This window comes from Brienomyrus brachyistius, chromosome 5 (genome assembly GCF_023856365.1).
Source record: "Brienomyrus brachyistius isolate T26 chromosome 5, BBRACH_0.4, whole genome shotgun sequence".
Classification (NCBI taxonomy): domain Eukaryota; kingdom Metazoa; phylum Chordata; class Actinopteri; order Osteoglossiformes; family Mormyridae; genus Brienomyrus; species Brienomyrus brachyistius.
Window position 1 is genome coordinate 39136952 of NC_064537.1, and position 12950 is coordinate 39149901.

Here is a 12950-nt window from a genome sequence, read left to right on the forward strand (position 1 = left end):
TTTAATGTTATGCCATCGGCAGCATTAGCCAAATGTCAACATGCATCATGAGACACAAAATTGTATTTTGCCAATTTAGAGAAAAGGCATAGGCAGTAGTTTATATCTGAGTCTTCCATGACTTTATGTCTCCCGTAACCCCCCCCCCCCCCCCCCCCCAGTTCAGATGTTCCATGGTCCATGACCTGAATCACTCTTAGCCCAAATCGCATTAATACACACAGAGATAAACAGCACATCTGGCTATCGATAAAGAACTACACGTTTTTTTAAGTGGCTTGACAGCCATGAAAATAAATTAAAATATTAATCAGGGACATTTATACAATGTGTTGATGGAAAAAGATGAGAAGGACAACCAGCTACAAGATGTATGAGCTCAATTACTATAATCCTGAAGATGCCTACAGGACACGAGACAGGACTTTCTGGTGAAATAATTGCTACATTTTATTCTTAAAAATACATAGTAAAAAATAATATATTATTTTGTTTTATTTTTCTAAAGCGACAATAAATATGAATATGAACTCAGTAACTGCAGTTATTTAAACATAAAATTCAATGCGAGAAAAAATGTGCAGTGTGTTATGTTTGGTAAATGAAACAGTGATCAGCCGGATTGGCAGGTTTATACAGCAGACTGACTGTGTAGTATGTACCCCTGCAATAGCAGAACCTGAGACTGTGGAAGCAAAAGCAACAGAGTTAAATGGCAAATGTTATGTATCTTGACAAGTTAAATGTGAAAGAAATTGTCAGCTTTATTCAAAAATAAATCCAAACTATTTTCATTTACATTACGTTTATATTCTTCCACTGTGGAGCACCACGCAGTGGGAAGATTCATACATTTAAACCACAGTTTCTGTTTTGCTTTAAATACTGTACTTACTGCCTCATGAAATGCGTGAGCTTTTCAGAAGCTGTACTGTGAGTTATAAGAAAAATACATTCTTAAATGCTAGCAATACAAATATATATTTGGTGAGGTATTATACACAGACACAAAATATTATATAAAACAAACCGCATGTGACAAGAAGAATGTTAGTTCACCCCCATCCCACCTAATCCCTACTCCACCCCCCCCACCCCCAAAGCTCTATAACTTTGAGAATTACTTGATGGATCAACTTGAAATGCATATTCATACATTAATTAACTACACTTATTCATTTATTGCACATTCCACTTACATGCTAATTTGCATGGAATATATCTCCACTAGTTAACAGCATTTCTATGTAATGTCAAACAGAGACACACACATACAGACACATGCAGACCCCACTGTGATTTTCCTTCTCAGATCAAATATTACCACTACATAGATTGTCTTTTACTGTACACACACAAGCTGCAGTTAGTTGGCAAAAAAAACATATCACATAACAGATCCCAAACTTGTAAAAGCTACGTAAACACTAACAAGGAAAGAAAAAGCTGTTATATTGGCATTTTAACTTTGAAAATAAAAATATATTTTAACGCTAGTCTTTTAAGAGAGAGGTGAGGAGCATGCACTGATTACAGTGCATTTCTGCACTCACCACATGACAAACCACCTCAGGGATGAGAGCCTGAGTGCAGCCATGCAGCAGGTGACACCTCAGCACAACACTAGTCCAAATGGTGCCAGTCCTGCTACCAGCCCCCAAGTTTTTCCCTGTAAGATGGAGGATCTCCTTTGAGAGCTGGATGTAGATTAACGTCAAGATGCAGCAATTGCAGGTTAAGGGCCTTGCTCAAGGGCCCAACAGAGTAGAATCACTCTGGGCATTCATGGGATTTAAACCAACAACCTTTCAGTTGCTGGAACAGATCCCTAGCCTCAGAACCATCACTCTGCCCCAGTCTTTTAAGATGAGCATACAAATGACAGAGGCTGACAAAAGATGATGAAGACATTGAAATATTATGTGAATGGTCCCTTCACCGCCCCCCCACCCTCCCCAATCTAATCCCTACTCCTCCCACACTCCAACCTCTATTTGTACTCCCCCCATACAGTAGACTCGAGTGGTATCTAATTTCATACCATCATGTCGTCCATACAAGTGAAGGGATTCAGTCAGCCAAATAAACATATCGCGGTATAGCGAAAATATTACCATCGTATTGCCCTAACCTGTCCCACCTGTGCAAAAACATCTTTATAAAAAGTTGAGCTTTTTGTGATTTGTCTCAGTTTAATCAGGTTTGCCTGATCTACAGCTGTTCTTTCAACTGCTGAGTAGGACAACGGAAATGTGACATAATTAAATTCCGGCACGATAAATATTGGTGAACGAAAACACTGCAGTATAACAAAAATATGGTACCATCCAAGCCTACCCTCCACACTCTCCCCACCTCTCAAAAAGTCCCTATTAAAAGACTAACTTTATTCAAATTCCCCTACGATAAGTTTTACCAAGCTCCCCATGATACTGGCTACTGGATCGCTACTGGTAAAACTTGCTGAATGGGGGGAGCTGGTGACAAAAAAATATATGAACTTTATTTTTAAATATTCAGAAAATCATCTTGAGCCCCACATACATGGAATACCGCTAGATGGCAGATGGCTCTGTTCACAAGGTGGCTTCCACAGCCACCCTTTCCGCTTACTACTGCCACCTAGTGCTGATTTAACTTAGGGGCAATTTGAGTTATGTGTTTCAGATGTAGATTTTCACCCATATAATGTTTGGTGAAATGGTAATAAGATCAAACAGAATAAACAAAATACCCTAATATCAGTAAACAGAGTCTCAAAGTCAAACAGAATCAGGTGTCAGAAGCTGTCCTGTTTTGCTATCACTGTGCAATGCTGCTTCAGGTTTGGTGTGATCTGTCTGGAAATTTGGATCCAGATAGTCACCCATACAACATGTCTGCAAAGTTTGAAAAAGACTTGAGAAAATATTTTTGAGTTATCAACACATCTGGACATAGCCGGGCATAATTAACAACCTGATCAGTTTGTCATGCTTTTCAGATGCGTATCAGGGATGCGCAGTAGTGTCAAACCAAATTATTGCGAGTTATCTTTGGAAATTTTCCTTGTGTAATAGCGGAGCTGTGAGGGTGACCTTTACATTAACATGTTAGCATGTCAAGGATGCCGCTTCAGCAGCAAAGGTTGCTGTTTCACAGTAAGCTGTTCCTGCTTTGCCCTTCTTTCATTGGGTGATTGCTTAGTAATATCTACAGTGCTGTATATGGGATTTACAGTTTCGTTATTAAAGTGGTACCGTATAGAATAATGAAAATAATGCGACTAATATCAGTGCATTAATGTTAATGATGATGACAATAATAATTCCCCTGTTGGGCACTGCAGCACTGGATATGCCCTCGCATTCTCGTGTATTAGGTTTTGCATGTGCCCTGGGCTGGTCTAGCTGAACTGCAACTCAGGCTTCGCTGGGGCAGTTTCAGCAGGCATCACCCAGTCCCTGATTTCACTGAAGGCGGCTGCTCACCTTGTTCCTCAAGCTTATCAGCTTATTTTGCTTCCTTACACAGTAAGTTTGACTTTTTTTCTTCCTGCCCCCCTTAATCCATGCAATCCCTTCCATCAGAGCTGCATTTTGCTCACCCCCCCAGCTTCCCATTCCACTCTTCCCTCTTCACCTCCATCCCTCCATCCCCAGCTGCCACAAGAGCACACGGCTCAGCCGTCACTTCATCCCTCACTTTCTGTCCCTCTCATATGTTTCTGGAAGAAGAGGGGGTAAAAAATGAGGGGTGAGATTTGCTGATATGGACGTGCTGACTTTGTATGTTGTACTGTGACCCCTCCCCCATTAAGGAGAGGGCAGAGTTGGGGGAGCATGTCCTAAGTCAGAAACTGGACAGCTGTGATACAAAGACCACCATGTCGATCTGTTGTGGGAGCAAAGATGACAGCGGAAGAAAGGGACACATCAGCTGGAGCCCTCTGTAGTCCCCTGTGGCCCCCTGGCACTCTCTGGGCCACATTGGGGCCCACTGTCAACACTTGGGCCAGCTGTGGCCCCCTGGCATTCTCTGGGCCACATTGGGGCCCACTGTCACACACTCAGGCCCGCTGTGGCCCCCTGATGCTCTCTGGGGCTCACAGGGAACCCCTGGTGCTTGCTGGGGCTGACTGGAGTTTGCCGGGGCCCCCTGGTGCTCTCTGGGATTCGTTGGGGCCCCCTGCAGCCTGCTGTGGCCCATTGGCACTCTCTGGGGCTTGCTAGGGCCCCTTGGCACACGCTGGGGTTGATTGGGGCCCACTGTGGCTCACTGCCACTGTCTGTGGCTCACTGGGGCCCACTGGCACTCTTTGGGACTTGCTGGAGCCCCCAGGGGCCAACTGGCACTCTCTGGGGCCTGTCGGGGCCCACCAGCAGTCCTGACAGGAATAGCAAATGACCAACGAGTCACGCCCAGTGGCTTCGCCAGTTATCTCATTATTTCCCGCAGCTCTCGTTCTTCACATTAATCATGTTCCATTTCACAATTGCGACATATAGATAACAACCTCGAGCATAAAGCAGAGCAGCTCAGACTCCCACCACTCCGACGCAGATTTTCCGTGGCAGATATTGATGAAGCTGCTGCTGTTTTCTCAACAGCACTGGCCAATCCTGAGCTTTCAGCCAATAGGAGACTTCCAAGTATGCTACATGTCACTGGAGGGTAGCTAATCAAAATATTAGCATAATATGGCCCTATCAGAAATCAATCGTCATTGATGTAGGTGAAAGAAATGCTATCTTAATTCAAATAAAAAAGTCTCATATAGAGATAGAAAAGCAAAATAAAGGACAGGGACTAAAACTAAGAAGTTTAGTGTGTTCCCCTACCTCGTGCCCTAGGTTGTGAGAGATCCCTAAACAACCCATATCACAGACAAGTAGCCATTTAGTCAAGAATTCTTACACTGAGACCAAGTCATTACCAAGGTCAGAGTGTATCGAGACCGAAACAAGGCCAAGACCAAAGCAGGGCAAGAGTAAGACAAGACCATGACCAAGGCAAGGCGAGACTGAGACAAGACCAAGACCAAGGTAGGGCAGGACCAAGTCAAGATTAGAAACAGACTAATGTTTGAGTCTACATAACACAATACAGTATAAAATGTGGAGCATAGGCACCATCTTGAGGATAGGCAGTATGGCTTAAAATTTGTGTCACAGTATAATTTGAAACATGGGTGTTTTGTCTTAAAATTTTAATACACATGCTTTTTTAAAAAAAGTTAATTTTTTTTCAAATACGATGCACCTTATTGGTTGCATTTGAACTTTGAAGCAGGACGTTTTATACCCAATTACAGTACTGTGTTAATCCTTCGAACCTATCTGTATATATTTTGAGTTCTTCTATCCCTTTCATATTAGGCGTATTACATTGTATGTACATGAGTTAGCCACATATACTTTATGGTTTTGTTTTCAGGACATTCTGGGCTACTAAGATATGTCATAATTTGATGTGTAAATCCTGACACAGTTATATCATCCTTCTTATGAGGAAAAACTACTTGCGCCTATTGAAATTTCTCAATTTCTTATTTTATTCATTTTTAATATGGGGTGGCATGGGGGTGCAGTGGTTAGCACTGTTGCCTCACACCTTTGGGACCCGGGTTCAAGTCTCTGCCTGAGTTACATTTCATGTGTTTGATTTTGCATGTTCTCCCCATGTCGTCGTGGGGTTTCCTCCAAGTACTCCGGTTTCCCCCCCACAGTCCAAAATCATGCTGAGGCTAATTGGAGTTACTAAATTGCCTGTAGGAGGGAATGGTGTGTAAGTGTGCCTTGTGATGGGCTGCCCCCCCCTCTCCCATCCTGGGTTTTTCCTTGCCTTGTGCCCATACCTTCCAGGATAGGCTCTGCCCCCCCCATGACCCAGCATGATAAGCAGTTTGGAAAATGGATGGATGGATGGAATTTTTAATATACACATTTACAGGCACCACAAGTATAATCTTGTAAATTTTGAGATTGGAGTCTCTCTGATGTGGGAATGCAGGGGTTTCACTGGGGACCTTTCTATGGCTTAATATTGAAAAGGAATATGTGGTTAGTGCCAGACGGAAATGAATATCACTGATTTTGCATCCATTTGGTAACTGATAGTTATCTGATAGACAGCAATGCAACATTTTTATTCATTACTTTATAACATCTGAAATAAATTGAAATAAAAAGGCAATGTTTAGTTTATGATCCACTGGATAAACAGAGATAGCAGATGGTTTTAGAGTCTAATGCTGAATGTCTATCACTATCATTTTTCCACTTACATACGGTATGATTGTTAAAGTGAAATTTGAGAAGGAAACTATTAGTTGGCATTTGAGCCTGTAACAACAAACCAACGCTGTAACACGTCATTGTGTTTACATGTAGGAGGTGTTCCAATTACACAATGGGCGTTTTCTATTTCAATTGTTTTGATGGAGCTTGACATCAAACATACGTATACAAACTTTTGTGAATAAATTTAGCAAAAAATACCAAGTAATCATCTTCCGAATAAAGGATGCTGCGTTTTGTTGTTATTCCTTGTAAAACTCATTTTTGAGTGTTTTTCTATCCCTTTCTTTATAGGCTTATCATATATAAATTATTAAATATTTTTTATTCCGCAGAAGGGTAGTGCGTGGATCATTGAGGAAGCGAATGTGCGCTTTGGTTTCTGTCTAATCTGAATAATACTGTTTTATGGATTACTAGACCGGATTGAGTAAGTTCTCTCGATTGCAAAGATACTGTATGTGATTCTGAGTGTTATACCTATGTAAAATTACAAGCCTGAGATTAAAGGCTGTGAAAATCAACACATTTTGTGTTTGTTTGGTTCTAGGGGTTAACAAACAGATGAATATTAAGCCACTGTGATACATATTGAGGAGTTTTTATGAGTGGTCTTGACTGGTCTTGAAATAAAACATTGAGTCTCTATGTCTGAGACTGAAACAAGACAGAGTCAAAATAAAGTCTGAGATGAGGCCAAAACCGCAAAAAGTGGTCTCGTGACCAAGACTGGTCTAGGGTACTACAACACTACAGACGAACAGAAGGTGATTATTTTTTTTACTAACATAATATATAAAGGTAAACTAATTGACCTGAAAAGAGCTGTATAAGTGTAACCTTCTATCAGACTGGATCAGTTATTTTTGGATTTCAATAGTAAGTTTAATTTTTCTTTAACTAAATATCTATAAACTATAGACACTGAAGTATAAAGACAAAGGAGAAATAATCAAACTGCAAAAGAGAAGGTGACTGATGTTGATGAAACACTGTAATCATTATAAAATCAATAACATATATAGGTAATGTGGTAACCATACTCAGGACGTCTTGCTGTAACTGAATTGTTACTTTAAACAATGATACAATGTCTAATTTTATATATATATCTGGTAGAGGTGGGTAATTCAGTTTCAAAGACTAAAAGCCTGGACCAAAATTGTTTCAACCAACCAGTTGAGTATGTATCTCTCACAGACTAATAAATTGGCTGTATGAAATAAAATCTTGGTCCGGACATTATCTCTGAACTACCCACCTGTGGGTGACTTACGAACTTAAGAACATAAAAAATTTACAAACGAGAGGAGGCCATTCAGCCCAACAAGCTCGTTTGGGAAGAACTCGACTAATAGCTCAGAGTTGTTAAAATCTTATCTAGCTCTGATACGAAGGAACCCAGGGTTTTAGCTTGTGCTACACTAGCAGGAAGACTATTCCATACTCTAACGACATACTGTGTAAATAAGTGTTTTCTCAAATCCATTTTAAAATGTTCTCCTGCTAATTTCCACCTATGGCCACGAGTTCTACTATTTAAACTAATATTGAAGTAGCCATTTGGTTGAACAGCATCCAGACCTGTTAGACTCTTATATACCTGGATCATGTCCTCCCTTAGTCTCCTTTGCTCAAGGCTGAACAGATTCAGCTCAGTTAACCTCTCCTCATGAGACACTCCTCTAAGACCAGGAAGCATTTTTGTAGCCCTATGTTGCACCCTTTCCAAGGCAGCAATGTCCTTTTTAAGGTATGGTGACCAAACTTGCACACAATATTTTAAGAGGGTCTTACCAAGGAATTATATAATTGTAGTATCACCTCCACACACCTAGAGATGTAACCCAACATTCTATTGGCCTTTTTTATTGTTTCCCCACACTGGCGAGAGCAAGACATGGAAGCATCAACATACACATCGAGGTCTTTCTCATAATCAGCTACCTTTATTTCAGTGGAACCCATAAAATATCCGTACTTTATATTTCTGCTCCCTGCATGGACTACCTTACATTTATCTACGTTAAATTTCATCTGCCAGGTATCAGCCCAGTTGCTAATTAAATCAAGAATAACATGCTTAAAGGAGGATCATTTAATTAATTTATCAGGATAGAGAGGAACTGTCAATGAGCACTATATAGAATTGCATTTGTATTCATAATACATACACTAATTTTCAGTTGTTTATTCAAGGGGAGTTGTGCTGATCTACGATTTATCAGGGGAGGCGGGAACACACTCTACCCTGGCCAATCACAGGGCACCCTCAGGACGATGCAAGCATGAGGTCACCTCACCGGCACAATAAATGCTCACAATCATAGGGAGGGCTTTTAATTTTCACACACACCGGTGGCCACATCTGAACCTGCCACCCTGTAAGAAGGCTGCTATGCGACACGCTGGGCTAAACCTGAGCAAAAACAAGGCACACAGCATAGTGTACAAAGCCAACGGCCAGAGAAGCAACCATATCCACAATCAAGGAAAGGGCTTTTATCTGCTTTTTATCCGATCAAAAGGAAATCAAGCCAATTAGGAAAACAAACATTTATTACTGTTGCTGTTTGGTAAGTGAGTAGCCAACAGTGGGTGTTAATGGGTTCTGGGAAGGGTTTGATAAAGGTCTTCCATTGCGTGTGGGTGATTCTGAGTGGGGTAGGGGCTTTGTATGTAACATTTTTCATTCCGGTCATTAATTGACTAGGCTTGCTGAAGGGATCTGGCTATAATTCCACACACATGGACACCTCGGAAGTTCCGCAGATACATTTGCACCGAAATGAAAAGGCAAAGCTGCTCCAATGTTCATTCAGTCTCGGATGACAAGCTGTCAGGGAAAAAAAAAATGTCTCGAGGGCAATTTAACCGAAACGACCGGTCATAATTGGGTACCGACTAAAAGCCGAGCAAATGAGCAATTAAATGAAATAAAACGAAAGGCTTGGCCAGTCACAGGATAATGTTGTCCAGACAAAGGACAAATGGCTCAAGGACTCTCCTGACTCCGGCTGTGAGCGATAGAGTGAGTAGAAGAGAGGTATGGAGGCAGACAGTAAACTTTAGTCACTGTGCTACAGCAGTCCCAAGCCGGGATGTTAGTAAACAGCGAACCATCTGCATTTTAACCTTCAGTTCTTGTTACATACTCGCATAAGCCCTGATACTACAGGCCTCACTTGAATAATTAGCGGTAGTTAATGCGTTGGTGTGTGTGTGTGTGTGTGTGTGACAGGGACCCATCGAGGTGTTGAACCACAGCGCCAGCCTCGCACGGTCCTGCGCACGGTCCTGCACACTGTCCTGCACATCGCCCTTCAGCTGCCGACCTCCAGATGGAAACCCCAGGGGGGCGTGTGGCTGGGGGGGTGCAGTTGGGCAGTTTTCGGTTTTCGTTTCTCATTCGATCAAAAACCGCCAGACTAGCGAAAGGCTGATCTAGGTGAACGAGGGAGAGATGGAGGGATATGAAAGGGGCTAAATGAGAGTGGGATTTTCAATAAAAAAAAAAACAGATGAAGAGCAAGATAGTGCAAGAAGTTTGAGCCAAAGAGTCGACCAGAACATCCCCAACTGGTCTTTGAAAGGAGCGTGAGTCGCCCGTGCAGCAAGTAAAATGAGTGTGAGTGTGTGTGCACCGCAGGGGCAGTGGTACGGCGCTACAGCATGCCGTGTAGGTCATATAGATGAAGTGCAGTTTCCCGGGGCACGGAGCAGCAATGTGAGACGACAGCACTGCAGGACGCGGCAGCGTAAAGCACTATCGCTGCGGCTTAACGTGCTGTATGCACACTGCAGCGTCTACACCGCATGCCATACAGCGCTGTGCGGAACATCTGTACCCCTAGTGAAACTTATGCAAGGCCATGCAGAAAATAGCACACGCGCTAAACATACATGTATTCATATCCACCATGCCAAAGGTACTGAGCCTGCATGCAAAACACACAGCAACAAATGCTTTGCCCGATTGTCCTGAATGGCACACCATAGACCCGACTGGGGATTTTTATGGGATCGAATATGGGAAAGTGGGATCGAAGTTTCCTTTCTGCAGATGGTGATTGTGTGTGACATAAACGATACAGTCAAGACCTGAAAAATCTGAATGGATCACAATTATAATATCAGCCTAAAAAATCCTGTGTACAAAGCACTGCCCTCATATTCCACAGAACTCAGTATCAGTCGATATCGGAAAGGAGAGGCTTCTCAAGATAATCGTAAAGATTGTCTGGCTCCAATGGCAATACAGAGGAAAGGTTCAGATTGCGAATGACAGTTTGGTCCCGAAACACAGAGAGGATGCAGTTTAGTAGACCCTGATCAGTTGTGGACTGCTTTTCTTCGCCTTTGGCTCAATTTCTCCCACGATGTGTCCGTGATGCATTTAAGCAAAGAACGTTGAGAACGCTTCTGGTGACGAATCAATGTATCTGAAATGGGCAAAGCAACGCTGCTGATTCAGGCATTTGGACAGACGCCACACGGTCATGTGATGTTCAGGAAGCCTACGCGTGCCCCGACGGGAAAGCCGCCGTGACCCAGCTGGCTCTCAACGGGACCCGGCATGCCGCTAAGCTCCCTCTCTGCAGTACAGCAGCGTGACTGCATTTAGTGTCACTATCGTAACTGGACAGAAGCATCTTATCTGTTCAGCCGAGATCCAGCACAGAGCAGACAGACAGGTATACATCAGGCACCGGTCGTCGGAATACAGCCCCGGTTGTTTCTACAAAGCCATTGCATAAACGCAGTTTGCACGGGATCCAAGCTCGAGAAGGCAGGTTCCACAGCATTTCACACAGTAGGAGCCTCAAGAGCCGAATGAGCACTAAGCCGCCATAGGGGTACGTGGGGGTGCGCAGCTTACCTGGGGGCATCAACGCTGTCGTAGGAGCCCACCGTGTAGTGCCGGAAGAGCTTCTTCGCCTTCTCGCTGCGGCTCTCTGCGAAACGCAAGCAGGCCGGCATCACCAGCAGGTCCATAACCCGCCACCGCTGACCACACTGCAGAGCTGCCTCAGTGACTGGCTTCACCTACCCGACCAGATTTCTAAAAATGGGGGGTGGGGGTGCTGACCGAAACCCCCTCCCCTACCCAGTAATGTGACATTGGCCATCCTGGCATCTCCGGCTGGCGCTGACATCACGGCGCCCTGCGTGGTGCTGGCATGGCAGCAATGCCCGGGTCCCGCCGCGCAGTTGAGCGTGACTGACCTGAGCGGCTGTCCTGGCTTTGCGCCGGCACCTCCTGCACGCAGTCGGAGGGAAACCAGCCCGTGCGGCCTTTCACCGTGCCCTCCCAGAATCCCCCCTCGCCCACGCTCAGCACTGGCCAAGAGGAGCAGGGAGCAGAGAGCAGAGAGGAGAGGAGAGGAGAGGAGAGGAGAGGAGGGAGGAGGGGAGGGGAGAGATCAGGGAGCACCGGCCCGGTTACTACGCCAGAGGCTGGACTCTTGGCCACTCACTCACACCGCGATTCCGCCTGTCGCTTTATTTTTTTGTAATTCCATGATAAACTACAATCCAATACATACTTTTATGGCACTGGTGAGTACTATGCAGTCATATGAAGAGAACACACAGACAAAGCTGGTGAAGTAATAATAATAATAATAATAATAATAATAATAATAATAATAATAATAAGCATACACAAGGCAGCAATAGTGAAAGAATTGCCATATATACATGTACTCTCCCTCCGCCTCGCACTACCGCTGTCCCCTGGTCCCACCTCACCTTTCACTTTGTCCCCTTTGCTGATGCTGATCTCTCGGTCCCCCTGAGCAGAGTGAGAGCGTGTGGCCACAAAGACACGCCCCGGCACGGCACTGTAAAGCCGTCGCCTCTGGCCTCCCGCAGACGCCGTGCTATTGGCCGACATGGGCCTGGGGGGAGGGAGACGGGTCGGGTCAGTGTACAGGACAGAGCCCGCGGGGGGTGAACCAACCACATGAGCATCACCTGCCCCCCTCCCCCCACACTCCTCACTCCCCACTCACCCCTGCCGTCCACGAGTTTGCCGGCCCTTCTCCTCTTTATCTCCACCCCTCCCCCGGGACGGGGAGCGGGTGCGAGCCCCCCGAGGGCTGCTGGAACTGCGTGAGGAGCTCGGGTTCTTGTACCCCTGGGCGGAAATGGTGGCAGAAAATCACAGTGCTGTCACACACCACTATTAACTATCAGAGGATAGTGCCCTCTGGGGGACGATACCTGCACTGACACAGCGTTGCTGGCGGCAACACCGGGGGGGCCCATCCAGTCCGGAACGTTCATGGTGTTGTCACTGTTGGCGCGAAGGAGAGGGTGCGGCCGGGGCAGGGCCAGCGTGCGGGCGCTGTCTAGCCTCTGGGGGGCGTACTTGGGTGTCTCAAGAAAGGGCACTGAAAGATGGGGGGGAAGTGAAAAGGTACAGACATCAGATGGGATGTGAATTTGTGGCTACAAATCCCATAAAAATAGGAAAGAAGCCAGCAGCCACCGCTGGCCATGAAGGCCATATTATAATCAGAAACACAAATATACAATATAACAAGCTTTAAAAATACACATGGAACACTTAGGAAAAACAGGACAAGGGCACAGCAAAATGAACACACACAAAAACAGCAATTACCTTTCATATCACAAGAAACAGAAAACAGTGACGGCAGAGCGATC

General features: G+C 44.6%; 1 pseudogene; it reads right to left on the bottom strand.

Annotated features, from left to right (window-relative positions):
- LOC125742062 (SH3 and multiple ankyrin repeat domains protein 1-like) overlaps positions 1 to 12950 on the bottom strand; it is a 71239-nt pseudogene that overhangs the window by 19469 nt on the left and 38820 nt on the right.